The sequence below is a fragment of the Bacillus rossius genome, chromosome 2, assembly GCF_032445375.1.
Source record: "Bacillus rossius redtenbacheri isolate Brsri chromosome 2, Brsri_v3, whole genome shotgun sequence".
NCBI lineage: Eukaryota > Metazoa > Arthropoda > Insecta > Phasmatodea > Bacillidae > Bacillus > Bacillus rossius.
The window spans coordinates 25,307,380-25,330,016 of NC_086331.1; the positions used below are offsets into that span (position 1 = coordinate 25,307,380).

Consider the following 22,637-nt stretch of genomic DNA (forward strand, 5'->3'; position numbering starts at 1 on the left):
AGACAGGGTAACACAATTACCAAACAAAAAAAAGATATTGTAGTGTGCTCAGTTAAAGGGAAAGATATGTATTTATGTTAAGACAGTTTGTGTTGCCTGGTTGGCACTATGTATGTTATGAGTTGAACTGCATCCATGTTTTGTGAGTGAGAACTGCAATGTTTGAGAGTTGTGCCTTTAATAAATACAGACATATGCAGAACATAATAGTACTGATGAATTTTTTCTTACAAAACAAGTGTTTTGTTGCAACGATTAAGATGCTATTGAGTACCTAAGTAATGGAGAAAGATTTTTGATGGTAAAAAAAATATTTAGCATTATTTTGGTAGCTTTAGTGCTTATTAAAAGGAAAATTTAATAACCTCAAAATGTATTAAAAGAGGCATGTTAATAAAGTTGACAATACCTTGATGATGTATTATTCTGACGTCTTAAACGGGTTACACTGTGTGTACAAATACGTGATGATATTCCATGATATAATTTTCATTAATCATTGTAACTTACAGCAAAATATGCACACAGAAACAACTGTTTATGGTATGGTATATTACATCAGTTCAGGGTAATAAGGAAAAGTTGAATTTTTTCCACAGGTAGGCTACATGTAATCTTAAATCTGAAATTTTTGCTACCAGCAAAATTGTAGATAATGTATTTCATTAACTCTATCAGTGCTTAAGTCTAAAGTGTTTAATTTTTATTGATAGGTTAGTAAAACTTTCTGATGGTGGCAGTTGCATTTTTGTTTGTAAATGTGCAACTATCAACTTTAAATGTAGGAAGGTTCTTGTGTCATTGATCAGGAAAAAGTATATTGAACATTCTGTAGCATAAACAAAATAAGCAAACATCAAGAATCTTGTATTGCTTCCAGATGGAGATAGAAATATATTTTTACCCAAAAAATTAACAAAACAATATAGACAATAAACAAGGTCATGCTATGTGAGATCATAAAATTCATACAATATGAAAAATATACCAAATAAAATCAATGATTTGCATAATCACAAAAGTTACAAAATCAACACACCCTGAACATACACTAGGCCTACATTGAAATATGTACATCAAAACAAATATTAATACAAATCATTCCATTTAATAGTGGAAAAGACTTTGGAAAACCAGACTATTACTTTCAACAAATAATATAGATATGAAAAAATACATTACGTATGTTATAAAATTTAATTTAGGACTATAAATAAGGACAAGATTTTATAGTTTTATTTTCAGGCCAATTTTGTTTTTAGAAACATATTTTGATTGAACCGTTTTTATTTTTAACACTATTTATTTAACTAAAAATAGAATATTATTAAATTAATAAAACATTTAAATATTTTTTGATACACAATTAAAAATAGTGTGATTTTGAATGTGACAAATAATGCATTTTAACAAAAATTAATTTGTAATACACGTCTCTGGCAGAATTACTTGAAACAAAAATAAGTTAACGAGCATTTATGCATTTGAAAAATATACACACGTCAGTAAGGTAAAGCTAGGGTTATAAGGGAGACAAGATCAAACAATGTAGGTAATTAATTTTTTTCCTATTCATATGTCCAATACATTTTTGTTATAAATTTGGGATGAAAAAATAAAATTTATTAAAATTTATATTTTTGTGATATGAACTACATTTGGTAAATATGCTGATCAATTTCATGCTTTTAGTTCCACTTCAGTGCTTTGTTGTATTAACATGCAGTTTTGGCATAGCCATATGGATTCCCACTAAATGGTTTAAATCATTAAATCTCTCTACCAAATAACTTATTGTCTTGAATATGTTGGAAATTTTCCCCTAAATTTATAAAGAAAAATGTAGACCCGACTTACATGCGGGCATTTCAGAAATTGCAAGAAAACAAAATATGCACATATATACTTTAAAAACATGTATATTTTATTTTACATGTCAGAAATTTTCTTTAAATTTTACAGCAGTGCAAAATTAATTTTACAAATAGGCTAACACATTTGTATCATACATATTGATGAGCTGCAAGTTGTGTGTATGCCCAGCACTAGGTGCTGCATGTTGTTCACATTTGCTTACAACAGATGTAGGTACGGTGAGTAGGTAGTGAAGAGAGTGTGAGCTGAGTGATGATGCTGATGATATTGACTATGATTGTTTAGTTCTTACCACCATTATTTAAGTTTAATAATTTTATTAAAATAATTATTTAAGTAATTTTGGTGTGTGAGCCTAACTTATACGATAATTTGTGAATAAACTGTGTTTGAAGTAATCATGTGACCAGCAGGTTCCCAAAAATTTCATTAGATCTGTAAGCAATTAACATTTTTTAATGTTTTTTAATCTACTAAATTTTTTCTCTAATTTAAAACTGAAGCCTATAGGTTGACTTAACATGAGAGCTGACAATGCAGTATGTAGGAGACAATACATAGGTACTACATTTTCTTTGAAGAATATTACAAAAAATTATCAAAACTTGTACAGTTAAGTGTTCAGTCAAGCTAAGAAAATGAATTTAGAAAAAGTAATTCATCAAAACCAGGAAGAAATAAAAACATGTGGGATATTATAAAGAAAGAATGAGGCAAGTCTTGAGGATTAAGGTATAAAAAACAAACAATGCTGTGGACAATTTGTATGGAGAAGAATAATAAAAATAAAAGATGTACCTATATAAACAAATCAAAAGACGTTTAAGTGTGTGTGTGTGTGTGTGTGTGTGTGTGTGTGAGTGCAGATGCAATAGCTTTACTGCTGTAATGATTCCATTAGCAGCCTCCACAAGTCCTTGGGTTTCTCTAATTTGTTCTTTTGCCAGATCTGCAGCTGTGGCAAGTCTAGCCAAGGCTGAGGCTGTACCTCCGCGCACAGCAATGTTTTTATCCTCGCACTCGGGTGAAACTTTCAGTAGCTCTCTGGAATGTTGAGCCTGGGTCACTCAACTTGCACTTCTTTTTTGAACTGAAAATTGTCTGCCCATGAGGTTTGCGTCTTAAGGATGGTTTTGCAGTAGAAGCACAGTAATTTCTTGGAGATAGTGCTGACGCTGATGGCAATGGACTTCCATTCCGTGTTAAGGCGTGAACTTGTGGTTCATCAAACTGCAAAATACAAATTGCCAATTCATCAACATCAATGAATTGTGGCTCACAAGGGTTAATAACCGCATCAGAGCATGAAGATGTGGATGCTTTTGGTTCTTGGGAAATTAAGACATCTGGTTGACACTGAATCTCAATGGAGGTTGCAGTAGACAAGCCTTGTGACAAACCTACGTCACCTGCTGGTTCATCAGTTGTGCTTTATGAAACACCAACCACATCATTAATTCCAAAGCCATTAGCCATGGCTCAACATATTAAGCCTATTCATCTTTCTTCATGTTTGTTCAAAAACATTTTTGATGGACCCTACCTGTCCCGCCTAGGTTTTTTTTTTTTTTTTTTTACGCTGGCTGCCTTGGCTTTGGTAACAGATTTCCAATCTGTCCATGTCTGCAACAAACAATTCACAAACATTATTGTCCACTAATTTGGGCAAATTCAGAAAATTGCAACAAACTAGATTACAAATCACTGACAATGCAAAAGAACTTTCAAAAAGAAATTCACATTGCAAATTACATAGATACTTTTACATACCTAATTTAACATAATTACATACATAATTTTAAAACCATTTGGCTACTGATTCAGTGTCCATAGATTTGAGTCATGCATTTGGACTGAAAATAATGTATTAGTAATCACAGACACTGAAAACACAAAATTAAAAAAAAAATTAATGCTAAGAATAAGCAGTATAGTAACAAATTTCTTATTTATGGATTCTGAATCGTTCTTTAGTACCTACCATATGGGAAATAGTCTATATTGAAAAAGGTAAAAGGTTTTAAAGTGGGGCTCAAAAAAAAATTTGTATTTAAATATTTAAAACAAAATTACATATTTTTCATAATATTTAAAACAAAATTACATATTTTTCATGTCGCTGATTCAACAACTAAATTTTTCCTTTAGTTAGTTATCATTCAACTATTTACCATGAGCCACTTCTTTCAACATTAACGTTATGTTGCACGTCAGTAAGGAAAGCGAAAACAATGTCATGCCTGAGCAATATTGTATAGTATTATTATCATTATATTGGTTAATCGTGTATAATATTCATAAAACATTACTTGATAATTAATTATACATAATATTTTAATAGTGTAGACCATTGTACTAGCGTCGCCAGGGTTCTCGTGTTCGAGACTCGGCGGTGTTCCTAGCAGGAAGGCTGTTTTCTTGCGGGGAAACGTGTCCAGGAGGGCGCCAGGCTAACGCGGTGGTTAGCCACGAGGTGGGTCGTGAAGTCCGAAAGCCCCTGCGTGGCCCACTAGTAAAAACAGCGGCGGTGGTGATGATGTTAGGGGTCCCTAATGCCTGCTGTACCACTGGCCCTACACAGCATAGGATGCTGATCCCTAACTGGATTGGTGAGGTTCAGAAATAACGTACACGGCTTTGCTCTGTCGTTCACATGTCGCGCACGGAGTGTGCGGTGTGGACGTTTAATTACGCTGGCAAATTAAACTTGCAATTACATTCACACGATTTCCCTACATAAAGTACACTGTCATTAAACACTGGGCGCTCTGACGCGCCGTTACTAAAGTTACGTCCTCACGCCAGTCGAGGTTGAGGGAGAGAGTTTGATTAGAGTCGGCTAATCCTGTAATTGATGAACGGCGACGCGCGAGCCCACCTGTGTGGATCGCGGCTCGCTATTAAATTAAGAAAAGTCTACGATTAGATGTAGCCAGTGCCTGTGCACTTGGCGATTAATTAAAAGTCTGTTGTGGCGGGAGTCAGCCCGTACCGTATATTGCACGGCCCCACGTAATGCATTGTGCGGGGCGTGTTAAGTTGACGCGGCTGGGTTAGGCCCTACACAGGAAAAGGTTCGGGCGCACACGGGGAGTAGTTAAAAAAGGTTTCGGGGTTTGACTATAGTTACCAGATGGAAGTTCGATGAAGACAAAGAAATGATGGCTCCCCGTGGGACGTGCGTCCGTCCCGGTCCGCGAGTCGCGCTGTACTGGCATCTGGCCCTGGCACGAGGGGAGGGGTGAGCTCCCTGTCGCGCCAGAGTTTCTAAAGTTCCGTTATTTGTAAAAAATTATATTAATTACAAAAAGCAAGTGGCTCTAAATACACACAATAAAACTTAATGATTAACTTAATATATATATATATATATATATATATATATATGTTTTAGAAAAGACATGTAATAAGTTTGTTTAAAATAAGTTTGAATTATCAGAGTCACACTGGAGACTGTTCGTTGCTTGATAACTACTCCAGTGGCGAATGATAAATGCTAATTTGGGGCGGTTTGAGTTAAGTCACATATTACTCTATTGAAATCAGGCTGAAGGCCGCAAGGGGAGAACTTTCAGCTATTTTAGTAAAAAACTACACGTGAGTTACCCGGGCACTCCTACGTCGCACTTGTGTTGCACGGTGTTGTTCATTCAAAGTGGCGTATTCATTAAAATGTAGTGAATTTACCGTGTACATCACTCGGTTTGTCTTGCCGATTAAGTTAAGGGCGTTGATAATACCTAAGTCCCGCGGCGCTCGTCTGACTCGGGTGGGCCATGGCTAGGGGCACGTTCCGTTAGCGGGGTCGGATACTGGCGGTTGCAGGTCGAGCTTTAGGGTGGCCTTCGGTCGGAAGACGTCAAAAGCCCCACCCCCCTCGAGAAGATTGACCTTGCGCCGCTAGTGACCCCGCCACGTGGGGGCGCCCCTAGCTTCGGCAGCAGCTCCATCCAGGTGGTGCTCGCGGTGGCCGCAGCTGGCAGGCTCTGCGCTCTGGTCCCAGGTTGTCCCACGTCGAACACCCGGGTGCTGGCCGGGTGGCGTGGTCCCTCGGCGCCTTCCCCTGGTCATAGTCAGGCAGGTAACCTGGTGGGCGGCGGGTCCTCTGCGGTCGGCCGCTGGGTTCGTCTCCCTGGTGAGGGGGCTCGCTGTGGGGCTCGGGTGCCTGAGGCCGCATGTCCTCCGGTGCTGGGCAAGCCAGCCGTGGCTTGGTATGGCCTCTTCTCCCGTTTCGGTATGCCGGGCGGGTTCGGATTGGAGGCTTTCCCTGTCTCGTCATCCGGCTCTGTCACCACGGGGGTGGTGTCGGCGTCGTCGTCTCCCGTCGGTGCGCCGGGGGTGTGGGAGAGCTCGGTGATGGAGAGTACCCAATAGTTGTCGCCCTGTTGCTCTGGTGGTGTCGCGGGTTCCTCAGTGTCTGGTTCGGCGGGCCACTCGATGAGGGGGCCCTGGGGCTCTCCCTGCGGTCCTTCTTCCCGGTCGTTCGGTGTCCCCCCAGGAGGAATGTTTCCTCTGGCTGATCGGGTACGTTGTCCGTGGGTGTGTCAATGGTGCTCCCTGGAGTTGTGGCTAGGACGTATGTCTCCAGCTGTCGAGGGAGGCGCCGTTGCCGGTGAGGTCGTGACCTCGCCTCGTCTTCAGAGTCTGTCTCTGTGGGGTGTGACCCAGGTGTCTCGTGGAGCGTGGCTCCTGTCCCGGTGAACGAGGTGTTGGTGAACACCAGCGTGCGGGGTCGTCGTGTTTCCGGCTGTCGTGTGGGTGTTGGTTCCGGCGGGTCATCCTTCCCGCATGCCGCGTCATTGTCTGGGGGTGGGGGGTATCCTCCACCGCCACTCGTTCCCCCGGTAAGGGGGCGAGCCGGATGTCGTCCCGGTGGACCTTCTTCAGGCGCCGTCCTTCGGTGCGGACTAGATATGTTGTCCTCCCCAGTCGCTGTCGTACGGTGTACGGACCACTCCAGCATGGGGCTAGCCCCGCGCAATAGTTGCGGGGTGCATTCGTGCAAATACTTGATCGCCGACTTGCACGGCGGGTGGTTGGTGGTTGGTGATTGGCGTTATTTTGGCGGCGTAATCTTCCTGTCGCCGTCGTGCCCCGTCGTGGAGGGCGATGCGTCGTTGGTCACGTCCTTCTGTGGTTTCGTCGGGGTGTGGGATGCCATGTGTGGCCCATTCTCCCGGCAATGGCAGGTTGTGTCCCTGGATCATTTCGGCGGGCGTGAGTCCGGTGGCGGCATTATGGCGTCATCGTACGCAGAAGAGTGCGTCCGCTACGTGTGCGTCCCACTGTGAGTAGTCGGCCCCCAGTCGGATGCGGAGCTGCACCTTCAGCTCCTGGTTACGCCATTCTGTTGGGTTCGCCCTTGGGTGGTAGGCGGGCGTGGTATGGTGCCTAATCTGTTGGTCGTGGCACCAACCTTTCCAGTGGCATCCCAGGAACTGGCTCGCGTTGTCCGTCAGGACTGATTGGGGGTAGCCCCAGCATGACAGGAACTCTCGGGTTAGTATCGTGATGATCGTGGGCGTTCTCACGTTGCCGCATGGATACACTTCTGTCCACCGGGTATATAAGTCCGTCACTACGAGGAGGAAGCGTTTTCCCCGTGGTGAGTGGGGGTACGACCCCATCACATCCAGGGCTATCGTCTGGAAGGCGGTTGTGGGTTCTCGAGGACGCTGTTGCTCTTCGCCGTCCCGTCATCGTGCCTTCCTCGCCTGGCAGACCTCGCACTCCCGCACGTACTCACGTATGTCGTGCGTGATACGGGGCCAGTGGTAGTGTCGGCCAATCTCCCGTCGTGTTTGGTCGGTCCCCGGGTGTCCGGGAAGATCGTGGTCATGGAAGAACCGGAGCGTCGCCTCGCGAGCCTCTGGCGGGACGTAGGTCCGCCAGTCCCCGTGTTCTCCCGGTGTTCGTGTCATAATCACGCCCTGTTGCACGTGACACGCTCCGTCTCCGGCGATCGCCCGTTGGCGGCATCGGTCGGCGTCTAGTGACGTCCCTTGGGCCCGGCTGACCCGGTGCTGTACATCGGCCATTGTGTTGGGCGGGTCCTCGTCCCAGTCCACGTCTGCCGTGATGCGCGTACACGCCGAGTCATGTCGTGTCCCGTCGTCTACTGTGCCCGGCTGTAGTATGCCCTCCTAGTCGTCGGTGTCCGTCAACTCCGCCTGCTCCTCAGGTTCTCGTGAGAGTAAGTCCGGCAGCTGGTTTTCGGTGCCAGAAATATGTTCAACGTCGAAGTCGTAAGACTGGAGAAACAGGGCCCACCGGATTAGTTTGCCCTTCCTCCCATGCATGGTGTGTAGCCATGTGAGGCATCAATTGTCAGTCCTCAGCGTGAAGTTCTTCCCCTCTAGGTGGGGCCGGTACCTCTTCATGGCCCAGACTACGGCTAGACACTCTTGCTCGTTACTATGGTACCGGTGTTCGGCCGGCCCGAGCTTCGTGCTAGCGTAGTCTGGCCCACGTGAAAGAGTACCGCGCCCACACCAAGTGCGCTGGCGTTCGTCTGTTGGTAGAGGCGGCGCCCGGGGTATACTCGCATGAGTATGTGGCAGCGGGTGAAGGCGGCTTTTATCCCGTCAAAGGCACGTTGCGCATGTTCGCTCCATCGGTACCGCGACTGAGGGGATAGTAGATCGGTCAGCGGGACTATTATCTGTGAAAATTCGGGTATGTAGCTCCTAAGCCAGTTCACGAGGCCAATGAACCGTTGCAATTGCTTGCGTGTTCGTGGGGGTTCTGCCTCCGCGATCTTCCGGAAGTGCTCCGGCTGAGGCCGATTTCCTGCTGCGCTCACGAGGAGTCCCAGGAACTCCACTTCTTGGGTCCAGATGTGGCACTTCTGGGGCGTGACCGTTAGGTGGTGTGTGGCAAGGCGTTCCAATACCAGCACGATGTGTCTAATGTGGTCCTCCCATGTCTCGGAGAATACTATCACGTCATTCAGGTAAGCGATTGCGAATTGACCTAGGTAGCCCTCTAACACTCGGGTCATCATCCCTTGAAATGTGGCTGGGGCGCATTTTAACCCAAAAGGCATGCCGCGAAACTGGAATTTCCGTCCGTCAGGAATCGTGAATGCAGTTTTCTTCCTGTCCTCAGCTCGTATGGGCACATGCCAATAGCCGGCCTTCAGGTCGAGTGTGCTGAAGACCCTCGCTCGACCGAGTCCGGCCACGGCGGCCTCGACGCTGATTTGAGGTGGAGGGGCACTGATCGTGATTGCATTTAACGGATGGAAGTCGATGCAAAAACGCAATGAGCCGTCCTTCTTGGGGGCCAGAACCACGCATGAGTTATAATGGCTGCTTGAAGGCTCTATCACCCCGTCCTTGAGCATGTCTGACACCTGTTCGCGGATGGCTCGCTGTTCACGAAATCCGTAGCCTCTCGGGGACTCGTGCACGGGGTTGTCGTGTGTTGTCGGGATATGATGCTCTGTGACAGTGGTGCACCTGAGGGGGTCGGTGACACTGAAGACGTCTCGCCTCTCTGCTAGTACGCGGTTGACGGCTGCCTGGTACTCGGGAAGGACATTGTGGTGCAACTGCTCCAAGGTTAAGCTCTCCGTGTATGTCTCGGGGGTGGCTCCGATAACGTACACCGTGAGGCGTTCGCGGTTACCTATATGGACTCGCGTGGGTCTCATTTCTATCACCGCCGCCTGCTCTGCTAACCACGGCTGGCCTAGTACAATCTCCTCGTGCAAGTTCTCAACAACAAGGGCAGTCACTGTGGTGGTGAAGTCACGAAGGCTTACCTTGAGCTCTGCTTGTCCCACCGTCACTCCTGGTTGGGTGCTGGTTGCTAGTCTCAGCTCGGCCTGGTGTGGCTGCAGCGTGCCGGGCGGTACCAGGTGGGGTGCCACGAAGACGTGACTCGCGCCTGTGTCCACCAGGGCCGCCGCGGGGCTTCCGTTGACCTCCACCGGGAGTCGCAGTAGTCCGTCTCGAGCGCGGGTCAGCTGGTTCAGCTGGGGTGGTGTCTCCTCCGCGTGTTGGGCGGGCTGGGTCGTGGTGTTCGGCGGCATGGTGTTTAGCGCCACGCCCCCGGGGTTGTGTTTCCCGTCATGGTGAGGGGTGTGTTGGTTTGCTGGCGAGTGGGGCAGTCGTGCCAATGACGTGTGCCGGTGGGGCAGCCTAATCGGCACTGTGGTAGTTGGGGGTCTCCTCGCTGTGGTGTCCCGTCGTACCGTCCCGGTGTCGCTGTTTTTGCGGTGCGGTGGTGCGCCTTCGATGGCGTGGCGGCGCGTGGGTGGTGGGTACCCGCCTGTATCAGAGTCACGCCTGACAGGCGACCTTGGCTTTAGTGCGAGGCTGGTGTTCCCGCGCCTCGTGTTTGGCGTATTGCGGCGCCACAGTCCCTGGAGGTTACGTTCAGTTTCTGTGGCCTTTTGTACGTAGGCCTCTATGGACTCGGGTAGGCAACACCGCATGAAGGGTTGCAGTTCGTTTCTCATCAGGGCCATCACTGTAGTGAGAGTGGCGATCGGTTCGGTGGTGGGTGCTACTCGCTTGAACAACTGGATCTTCTGAGCTACGAAATGTTCGGTAGGTTCGCCATCGCGTTGGTGTTTGCCGTAGAATCGGGAGGTGCACTGGATTAGCGCTTGGTCGGTGTTGAACCGGTTTCTGAGTGACGTCGCGAATTCTTCCCAGGGCATGGCGAACCGTCCCCAGAGGCCCCACCACTGGCGGGCGGTCCCCTTCAGCTGCTCGCTGACGCGTCCCGATCACTTGTCTGCCGGTATGCCGGACCGTGCTAGCCTCGCTTCGCAGTGTGTTAAGAACTACTTCGGGTCCTCGTGCCCAACTCCGCTGAATTCGGGTAGCACCAGCTTCCCTGAGTAGCAGGGGCTGCGGCTGTACGTGCCGGTGTGTGGTACGGCGAGTGACGATGGTTTGCGGGCGTAAATAGCGGTCGGGTGGGTGTGTGTATCCATATGGCATGTAGTTGGTAGCGTGTCTACCAATGTCTCGTTGGTCGTTGTTTCCGTTTTGAGTGGTACCCACTGTCACGGTAATAGTACCTGAGATTTTTCCACTGGTGCCTCGTCCCATGGTATGACCCAGGTGTGATCGGGCGCTTCGTTCAGGTGGGCTGTGCACTGACACATTCGGTACCATGACAGTGATCCCGTCAGCAGGTCGACATTTTTGGGTAGTAGGCAGTGTGCGCACACGATGCTTCTCGGTGGTGCCTGCATGGTTTTGCGGTTGTTCTGGCCTATTGTTTACTGTTCACACGGGCTGGTAAGTGTGCGCGCGCGTGTTGTGCGCGCGGCATGGCGGTCGGCGGCTGGAGAAGTGCCCAGACAGTTGCACAAAGCGTAGGGCGGAAACTGGTGAACTGGAGGGGGGGAAGTGCAGATATTCGCACGCAGCGACGGCCGAGAGCGCCCGGACTGCCGCACAAAGCGGAGGTCGAAAACTGTCCGCGGCGGAGGAGGGGGTGCAGATGGGCGTGCGAGACGACGGGCGAGAGCGCCCGGACAATCGCACAAAGCGGAGGATGGAAACAGGCGCAGTGTGGAGGGGTGTGGAGGGGTGTGGAGGGGTACTGGAGGTGAAGTCGGTGGTCCGCGTCACGAGCTGGGCCGGAATGTTAGCTGGGGGAGGGGGGGTTGTTTTAGCCCCTTTGTCTCCTTACTGAGTCGCGCCAGCCTGTCTGACCCTAATTCCCTTTTCTGCGCAAAATGGCCGTCCTGTGTACGCGTTGTGGCCGGAAAGAAAAAATGGATAAATAATGGTTAAAAAAAATGTTTTCCGGTAAAGTTTTCTTCTGTAACGCACGTGAAGGAAGTCTTGAATTTTCTGTTTTCGCCCCACGCAGCGGGCGCCAAATGCCGTCGCCCGGGTTCTCGTGTTCGAGACTCGGCGGTGTTCCTAGCAGGAAGGCTGTTTTCTTGCGGGGAAACGTGTCCAGGAGGGCGCCAGGCTAACGCGGTGGTTAGCCACGAGGTGGGTCGTGAAGTCCGAAAGCCCCTGCGTGGCCCACTAGGAACAGCGGCGGTGGTGATGATGTTAGGGGTCCCTAATGCCTGCTGTACCACTGGCCCTACACAGCATAGGACGCTGATCCCTAACTGGATTGGTGAGGTTCAGAAATAACGTACACGGCTTTGCTCTGTCGTTCACACGTCGCGCACGGAGTGTGCGGTGTGGACGTTAAATTACGCTGGCAAATTACACTTGCAATTACATTCACACGATTTCCCTACATAAAGTACACTGTCATTAAACACTGGGCGCTCTGATGTGCCGTTACTAAAGTTACGTCCTCACGCCAGTCGAGGTTGAGGGAGAGTTTGATTAGTCGGCTAATCCCGTAATTGATGAACGGCGACGCGCGAGCCCACCTGTGTGGACCGCGGCTCGCTATTAAATTAAGAAAAGTCTACGATTAGATGTAGCCAGTGCCTGTGCACTTGGCGATTAATTAAAAGTCTGTTGTGGCGGGAGTCGGCCCGTACCGTATATTGCACGGCCCCACGTAATGCATTGTGCGGGGCGTGTTAAGTTGACGCGGCTGGGTTAGGCCCTACACCGGAAAAGGTTTGGGCGCACACGGGGAGTAGTTACAAAGGTTTCGGGGTCTGACTATAGTTACCAGATGGAAGTTCGATGAAGACAAAGAGATGATGGCTCCCCGTGGGATGTGCGTCTGTCCCGGTCCGCAAGTCGCGCTGTACTGGCATCTGGCCCTGGCACGAGGGGAGGGGTGAGCTCCCTGTCGCGCCAGAGTTTCTAAAGTTCCGTTATTCGTAAAAAATTATATTAATAACAAAAAGCAAGTGGCTCTAAATTCACACAATACAACTTAATGATTAACTTAATATATATATGTTTTATAAATGACATGTAATAAGTTTGTATAAAATAAGTTTGAATTATCAGAGTCACACTGGAGACTGTTCGTTGCTTGATAACTACTCCAGTGGTGAATGATAAATGCCAATTTGGGGCGGTTTGAGTTAAGTCACATATTACACTATTGAAATCAGGCTGAAGGCCGCAAGGGGAGAACTCACAGCTGTTTTAGTAAAAAACTACACGTGAGTGACCCGGGCACTCCTACGTCGCACTTGTGTTGCACGGTGTTGTTCATTCAAAGTGGCGTATTCATTAAAGTGTAGTGAATTTACCGTGTACATGACTCGGTTTGTCTTGCCGATTAAGTGAAGGGCGTTGATAATACCTAAGTCCCGCGGCGCTTGTCTGACTCGGGTGGGCCATGGCTAGGGGCGCGTTCTGTTAGCAGGGGTCGGATACTGGCGGTTGCAGGTCGGGCTTTAGTGTGGCCTTCGGTCGGACGACGTCAATACATAGCAACACTTTATTTAGGAAGATATAACAGGGCATACATAAAACTTTATACAAAATACTGCTTAAGTGCTACTTATTTTGGCACTTTGTACTAATAAAGTTTCAATCAATCAAACTATTTCCAAAGGAATTTTGGAGAATTGCAGCTTCTGCATAAACAAATTAATGAATTTCTAGCAATGTTATTTTTGAATTTTACCAAGAGTGCCATGTTTAACACACAGAATGACATTTACATGATTGTCATAATTGATTTGATTGATACACTTGCAATTGGGCTTCCACCTGGTGGCTAGGAGTCCCCTTCCTACCCCCCTAATTCCTGAAACCTCTTCAAGTCCTTCCCTCTTCAAACATACAGTATCTAAACCTCAATCCCATTCAACTCCTGCCCCATCTTCACCAGGAATACTTGCCTTCCTCTTTCTGTTCTTCTCCACTCTCTCTGAAATTTTCCACCCAAGATAACTCCTTCCTGTATACACCCCTTTGTTAACCTGTCTCCCAGCTCCTCCCAGCCTTTTCTCCCCCCTCAATCCTTGTCATCCTAAAATCTTCACCAGTCTCTCTACTTTCCTCTTTCTGTGTAGTGTGTCTCACCCCAGCTCCTTCATTATTACAGATGGCCTATGCACCTCACCTTTCGCCCCTTTCCTCCATCTCCACATACCCATTGCCCATATAGCCGCTCTACGTTGCACCCTTTCCAGTTCCTTAATATCCTTCCCTCGGTACAGGTCCCAAATTGCCGCTGCATATTCTAGCATTGGCCTCACCAACATTGAATACACCTTCTCCTTCCTGTTTCCTTCAGTACCCTAGCAATTAATCCCAGCCCCCTCCTCCCCTTCTTCTCCATCCGATGCACCTGCTTTCCCCAACCTAGGTCACTCTATAGGGTTACTCCCAGGTACTTGTATTCCCCTAGCTCCTGCATCTCTTGCCCCTTACAACTATACACTCGCTTAACTACCTTTCTTCTCCTTGCAAATCTAACCATCTTCGTTTTGTTTATATTTATCCCCATTTCATTTGACCAAACTTCCAACTTCTTCACGTCTTCCTGCAGGTGTGCCACTTCCCCCACAGTTTCAAACATCACACAGTCATCAGAGAACAGTATCAGTTTTTTATCCAATTCCTCCTCATGATTAAGAACAGCAAGGGCCCCATAATGATTCCATTCCCACATTCACCCGCTATTTCCTATCCCTCCAATTCACTACCCTACTGTCCTCTATCAAACTATCAACCTTCTCCATCACCTTTTTGTGTGGAAAACCAGTGAACGCATTCTCAAAATCAATAAAGATTGCGTCTACCTGTTTGCCCTCATCCAATGCCTCTACCAAGTCCTCCAGCATTCCAGCCATCCGTGTCTCACAACAGAAATCCTTCCTAAAGCCAAGTTGCCTCTCATCAACCCATTCCAGCTCTTCAATTTTTTCTACCATGTACCTACCTCACTATCAGTTTTTCCATCACCTTCCCTCACTCGACATCATGCTGACAGGTCTATAATTTTCTGGTTTTGCCTTATCTCCACGTCCCTTGAAAATAGGCACCACAACTGCATCCTTCCATTGCCTTGGCGACTGTTCCTTCTCCAGGAAAGGAGATAATATTAGTTGTAAATTGTACCAAAATGCTAGAAATAACATATGATTAAAATTAATAATACAGTCATTATCATTATGTGCCATATGCTATCTGTTTTAAATATCTTTATACATTGTTTATATGTTGTAGTTTAACATTTCTGTTAAAACTACTTTTTATAAAAAAAAATTTTAATGTTAATACTTAGTTGTTGGATAGATCATATAGCTAAACTGTAGTGGAATTTTAATACAAGATTATTATAGTAGTCCATCAACTTAATGGTGTAAAGCATATGGTATTTTGCACAATTGATAATGTGCGCACGAGGAATGCTAAACTTTGCCGAAAAAGATTAATGTTTTGTTTGTTGTCTATTTTTACATTGGTGTCAGTTGTGTTTAATATTTCGTAATGGGAATTTTTATTTTTGCCAGAAACTTCTTAACATTTGAAACACCTTTTCTACTACTACTGTATTATACAAAGGTAGAAAATTTCATAAAAATATGAAAAGTAGTAATAAGAGTGTATCTGAAAGAAAAAAAGTGATGGTTCGCACTCTTTTATTTTTAATTGATAGTACACACATGGGTGTCGCAACCGGTAGGAACGGGGGGGACACGTCCCCCCCCCCCCCCCCCAACAATAATAAGTTTTCAATTTCGTCCCCTCCAATAAATATTTAGTTTCGTAGTTATATTAAAAATATGATTTCTTTCATATAACCCATATGTTGCGCATGGTGCGTTTAGTCCAATCGTGGTAATGTAAGCACTGTGTTTTTATAAATTTGTTCTCTGAAAATATTTTTTATAAAAAATAAATTATATATTGCAACCAACTATAATTAGAATATATAGGAAAGAAAAATGCCTAAAAACCACCTTTTTGCACCTTCAAACCCCAAATTTTCCCGGGGGAGGACCCCCCCCACCAACAGCTTTTTTTTTTCTCCAGGGGATGGATATTCCTCAACAACTAAATCAATTGCAGTAACCCCAAAAAAATATATCCTTGCGACGCCCATGGTACACAAATAGGAAATTCTTAATATAGGAGATCTATCGGTGAAAGTTTGCAAAGTGGGTTAAAAAAAAAAATGTGAGATATAATAAATATCAAACATTCTAGGGGGCCTCAAAGGCCCCGGTGCAACTTGTACCATGGTTCGCACTCTGGTTTTAATTTTAATTGACACTAGACATATGTAGGAATATCTCGCTAAACATCATTTAAATCAGCATCATAATATATTTTTATGTAAATAATAAAAACCGGGATTTATACTTGACCTTAGTTGCGTGGATTGAATGACTTAAGCTGTTGTGGCAAGCTCGCTGTGCCATAACGCACCCGTGCGGGCGGATAGAGCTAGCTTCAGCACAGTCGCGAGTAAATACCGTAAGTAGGTACCATGAAATTTCCTTTAATGTTCTACAAAAGATTTTTAGTCGCAAACCTAATCTTAGCAACCATTCATTTAATTTTACATTATTTTTTAATGTAACTGAACTAACCTAACCACCAGAGTATTTTAGATGTAGCCAACCTAAACTAACCATTAAAATTGTAAATACCAGAAAAGACTTGAAATATTGCACAGCTGTATTATAGAATTAGTAAAAAGATGCATTTTCAATATTGTGCTTTCTTTTGGATTCGCGCCTCCCCAAGATAGAGTACGGTCACAATAGCGCGACAGCATTAACTTGACCAACTCTATTATGGCTGTCGGCAATCAACGTTTGTAAAATGCAATATATAATGCGTTAAAATCAGTGCAGAAAAGAATAAGAAGATTGTCTGAACCCAACATTTTTTTGGTTTATTTCTGTAATCCTTCAACCCAATGTCATTAAAATACAATTAGCCTAAACTTTATTAATTAAAACTTTTTCGCTAAGCTCATCCGTTCGTAAATTAAAACTTGATAGAAACACAACAACATCGAAAATAAACACAATGTGTTCATTTACATAAACAGATGAATGCATGCTACAAAGGTGAAAGTGTACCCAAATGTTAACATAAATTTCGTTTTTCATTAAGATTTAAACATTAGGTAAATATTTATGATGTTAAGTTTTGTAAGGTTTCTGTTTGGCTTTGAGTCGTACGGAACGACATGACCAAATTATAAACAGAATCTATTCCTTGCAGGTCATGGGGCGCATATTTTGTCGGGTTGACTTCGTAGAGACCAGTAATTACATTGATTACTGAGCGTGTGGAGCCTGTCGTGTCGTGCCTATCGTGGCATTGTGGCTTTAGCTTCATTTATACTCAAATAAATGAGAAAAGTAAATGATGAAAGTAGTACACCTTAGACATAATGTGAATAATAACTAAGAAAAGTAGTATATAATAGCCAGTCCTGCTACTGATTCCTGGTTGTGGGCTAGAGATTTTAGACCACCATCTGGAAATGTGATATCATGGTGGCCATCTTAGATGGTCTTGACCTTGACCATTTCTGCCATATTGGAATCAGCCATGTTGGATTCCGCCATCTTGAAATCAAGCACTCCACTCCCCGAACATTGCACATTTCATTATGGTCGCCATTTTCAACTATGACAGCAAATCCGCCATTTTGAATCTAACACTCATGCTGACTGCCGGTGCTTCCTCTGGTCATGCAGACAGTTTTGTCCCGTCGATGCCTCAACGAGGCATTTGTAGCAGGTACACTGTGCCGAACACTAGTCAGAGTATGTCAGTGCAGCATAGTGGGTGTGATCGCCTGGAACATCGTGCTGGCTATCGTCTGTGTTATAGTACACCATGGGAACTAATTTCTGAAGTTACAATTTTACATGTTTGTGGTTACAGGAAACATTTTTAAGTGGGCGACATGCCACCCACCTTTGTAAGTTATTTGCAAATTAATGAGAAGGGTTGTGTGTTTACCCAAACATGACCTAGACTGGCCACCCCGGGTGGTGGTCTCTTTCTGCCAGGAGAAGGCAGTCTCGGCTAAGCTCCTCTCGGGTAAGTACGCATCCCGCAGCCACATTGACCAAGCTTTTCTGCAACTGACACCAAATAGCAGCAATAGTAAGTTCCTCAGCTAATCATCTTGCGAACCCTTGGCTTTATCCACATGGCCCATTTCATATATGACCCCTACATTTAATAGTACATAAGGTACATGTGCCGAATATGGCCCGGTTCTCGATATGGCCAACTAGTCGCCATTTTGTAGGTAATGCAGGGATCGATGTGGGAATACCACACACTAGTCTCGGGTATGCATATACACCATCCATAGATGTTATAGTCGCACAAATGTTCGGCTGCGGTTCGTGTTTATTAAATACTGCTAGTATAATACTGTTGCGGTAAGTATATAATTATATTCAATAGGAAATGAAAGTTGTAATGAATTGTAATATTGTATCGCATAGCTGTGTTACTCTATTTTCACATAACATTTCTGTTATTTAGCAATATTTACATGTCAGGAATGTGTCATTGTAAATCGAAGTATAAGTGTATGTATGCAATATGGCCCGGGTGGGCCATATTGAGAACAATCCACAGAATGTTCGTAAATTAGGGAACAATTGAAGTAAAATGCAAATTATGACTGTATGGTTGCGATATGTTTCAGATGGTGCCAGTAACCACGACAAAAAGCAGGAGAGGCAAATGGGAAGGAGAGAATCTCCGGAAATACCTGACTGCAGTTCAGCAAGGTGGAATGTCAGTTAGGAAAGCAGCTACTGAATACAAAATTCCCCGGAGGACACTGAGAAGATATGTGCAATCCAGCGAACAGGTAAAGTGTACATTAGGTCATAAGGCAACCCTAACAAAGGACCAAGAACAGGACTTGTGTGCACGGATAGGACGATTGGCAGCAGTGGGTTAACCAATGACATCGAAAGTGATCTGTCTCTGTGTGTACAAAATAATATTGTTGTACGAATGCAATCCAGCACCAATTTTCAGATGTCCAGACCTCAGCTGGGAGAAAGTGGTTACGTGGATTTCTTGCTCGGAATCCACAAATATCCACGAGAAAGGCACAGAACCTCAATCCTGCTCGAGCACAAAAGCTCAACAGGTTTGTAGTTTCCGATCATTTTGAGAAGCTGCATAACGAGTTAGCTCGACTCAACATATCAAACCGGCCAGAACATATCTATAATATGGATGAGAAAGGCTGTCGTCTAAGTGTACACAAACCACCTTATGTTTTAGCTACCAAAGGTGTAAAACGAGTTCATATTGTTGCAAATGAACATGGTGAAAGTGTAACAGTGGTTGCTTGCGGAAATGCAACAGGCACAACTATTCCGCCCATGATTTTGTACAAAGGGCAGCGGATGAAACCAGAGTTTGTCGACAATCTTCCACCATCAGCAGTATGTCAAATGACACCAAAAGGCTCGATGACGACAAAATCATTTGTGAACTGGCTTCACCATTTTGCCAATCATAAAACTCCAGGTCCTTGTTTATTAATCTTTGATGGTACAAAATGTCACCTTGACTATGAAATTGTCGAGGTAGCATCACAGAACAATGTCACACTGTATTGCCTCCCGTCTAACACCACACACGAACTGCAACCATTCGACAAAGCAGTATTCAGAGCCTTCGAATCATATTGGCACGATGAAGTTATTAAATATTGGAGCAATTATGGTGATCATAGCATCACCAAACAACGATTTGGAGTTCTCTTTTCTCCTGTGTGAGACAAGGCGACAACCCCAGCTAACGTGAAAGCAGGTTTCCGTGCCACCGGTATATACCCCTACAATCCAGATTCAATTCCAGATGCAGTCTTTGCTCCAGGCTCCGTGACTGAAATTCCGATTGAAGAGCTGCAACCACAAATGGAGGAAAGACCATCAACGTGTATCACTTGTGTGCCTGACACAGCAGAACCGAGTACGTCTAGTCGTATGTGCACAGCGATCACTTCCAAGTCTCTCAGTGCTCTACAAACTGCAGTGACAGAAGAACCCGTAGGTGCCACATCTGTCGCAATTCTCAGTGATGAGGAGGATGATGTCATAATTCATAGAATTCTTGCCCAGGACTCAAGTGATGATGATAGACACGAGGAACCGCAACAGAATGTCAATAATTCTTTTCATGAGCTACTCCCAACACCTAAAAGGAAGACAACTCGCCACATCAATAGAAAACTGGCCATCAACAGCAAGGCGGTAGTTTTAAGAAAAGAGATATTCCCTGCACCTCGTGCAGATCCCATTCCTGGAACATCATCACAGTCGGCATCTGTGAGGTCATCTGGCTCCAAGAAGACCAGCAAAAATAGTGCTATGCCAAAAAGAAAACCCACATCCCATACTGCTGTTCGAGGCAAGACTAAACGGATAGCCACAGCGAAGAATGTTGGCGATCAACACAAACATGAGTCATGGTTTTGCGGTGTTTGTCAGGAGGATCGTGTTCTTGATATGCGAAAGTGCATCAGGTGTGAAGAATACGTTCACGAAGAGTGTGTCGGGCTGACGAAACAAGACAGAGAGTCATTCCTGTGCCCTAACTGTGACACTTGAAATTTCATTCACTGCCATAAGTTTTTCATTTGTATTGTATGTCAATAATACTTATTACAATGCACAAGTAATAATGATAATAATAAATATGGTATATTATGCATGTTTCAGACTATTTCAACTTTCGTTTGACAAATTTGAAAGTGTGCCATATTAGGAGCACCATGTTATTAATACCTATGTCCCATTTGCACATATTTTTTCAGAATTTTTATTCGTTCCATTGAGGTGGTATAAAACTGCATATATTTTATTTTGTTGCGCAAACATCTATTTTAAACCATCCATGTGTTGTTTTAGTTCTTTTATTACTGCTATGGGCATAAGTGATTTTTTAACCTTAAGGGGGCCATATTCGGTACAGGTACCTAACAACAGTGCATTTTTAGAAACGACCTGTAAAATTACATCTGGACACGAGTTTGTCCCTGGCCTCTTTGTAGTGGATTTTACCACTAAAGCTTTGTGCTAGGATCGTTCGTTTGCCCCCAATCAGTCAGTGGGGGTTTAACATAAATTGACTGTGTATTGTAATATGGTAATTTTATACATGCTCCCTGTGCCGCATGTTATGTACATCACTGCACTCATTCATTCGAAGGATGGCTGCTCTATGTGTTTCCATGCCAATAATGTGCTACTAGTATAGCTTTCACAGTTACCCACTGTACTCTCTTTGGGCTCCAAGTGCCTAGTCATGCATCATGTGTGACTCATTGATCAGGTCACTGAAACCTGTGGTTCACATCAGAAAATCCAACAATGGATTAGGGGCCCAGTTGCCTTCTGCAGATCCTACAATGGTTTATGGACCCATTGCCTTCTACCTGCCATAATGAGACATGCAACAGTAGGTCCATGGACTCCATACAGAGGGACAGATGATGTACAAGTATAGTTGCTGTAAAGGGCATGCAACAATAAACCATTTGTAACAGTATTCCGAGTGTGATTTCGTAGTGTTATCAGCGTCCTGGGAGGGGGAGGGGAGTCCTGTCACACTCTGTCTAGCCAAACATGATACTGCCTGCACACCACACCACACTGTGATATCATGCCAAGAGTTTCCAGTGTCTCATCGCTCCATGAGTTGATGCACAGGCACACCATCTGCAAACTGGCACCCAGCATTTTCACCCTTATCACAAGTGCAGGAAGGCAGTAGGTGTCAACATCACAGTCCCTTTTTTAGATAATGACATAATGTCCGACATCTTGTTGTCATCTCCTGGAGGCTACCAATTAGAATGATGTCACAGCCACCATCTTGGTTTTTTGGTTCTGCTGGAGGTCACCATCTTGGATATCATCATCTTTGTTTCTGCTGTTCGTTCCTAGAGAGTGCCAGCATCGCCCCATCGCATACACCATCGATGTACCATTACCTGGAAATGTTGTTATGGTCCTTATCGAAATATTTATTTTAAGTTTTTTACACAAAATATATTTTAAGCAAGGTGATTCTAACAATGACAGCTCGGACCTCTGGGTTGGAAATCATACACCTTTAACTGCACAGCCATGAAAACAAATACCAGACAGAGAATTAAATAACGTATGTTATATAAAAAGTAATACACATATTCGGACTAGTATTTTTTTTTATTTTGAAGGATAAATAGCATCACCTGCAAGAGAACACTGCCACTATTTTTTTTCAGTAGCTACTTGATACCATGAGCGCTAGTGCATACTTCATCTGCTAAGAGAGTGCTGTTGCTATCTTGTTTTCAGTACTCGATACAAAAAATGCTAGTGTCATGTAGTACACGTGTCGTATACTAGAGGGTGCTGCCACCATATTGATTTAATTTTAAAGCTAGAGTGCAGTAGTAGTATTTATACCTGTGGCATCCGTAGTCATCTTGTCGACTAATTTGGCCGCCATATTTAAAATATGAAATTATTTAGCTAGAAATTCAGAAAAAGTTCCAAAAATCATCAAAGAATTCTTTTATAATTTACTGATTGACTCCATCGACTACAGTGCTTGGTTCTATCCTCGATCAATACAAAAAAGTAGTTTAACTAAATATCACTTCAATTTCTAAAAAAAAAAAAAAATATATATATATATATAACAACACATTCTACAAAAAAAATTATTACATAAATTCTGCAAGTACATAAACCAGGAAATTATTAGCATTTCTCGATTATTTTAGTCTTTATGAAGTGCAAAGCGAGTCCTTTGCCTGCATTGGCATGCGACATTTTTTTGAACACAGCATAGAGTTCTTAGTTTCATTGAAAGGACAGTGATATATTTCATGATGCCTCGCATTGAACA

At 44.7% G+C, this 22,637-nt stretch overlaps 1 protein-coding gene and 1 long non-coding RNA gene across 5 annotated transcripts in view; both read right to left on the reverse strand.

The window, feature by feature from the left end:
* Positions 1 to 22,637, reverse strand: part of LOC134529183 (small G protein signaling modulator 2-like) — a 312,573-nt gene that overhangs the window by 198,627 nt on the left and 91,309 nt on the right. The window lies entirely within an intron of this gene.
* LOC134529185 (uncharacterized) lies at positions 866 to 16,497 on the reverse strand. 4 transcript variants are annotated; one of them, XR_010074492.1, is made up of 3 exons: positions 16,385 to 16,497; positions 14,668 to 14,853; positions 866 to 3,498 (listed from the first exon to the last, which is right to left on the reverse strand). It is a non-coding gene; the product is annotated as an uncharacterized LOC134529185 (long non-coding RNA). The 4 variants fall into 4 exon arrangements; XR_010074491.1 differs by having other exon boundaries at positions 16,367 to 16,497; XR_010074490.1 differs by lacking the exon at positions 16,385 to 16,497 and adding an exon at positions 16,100 to 16,317.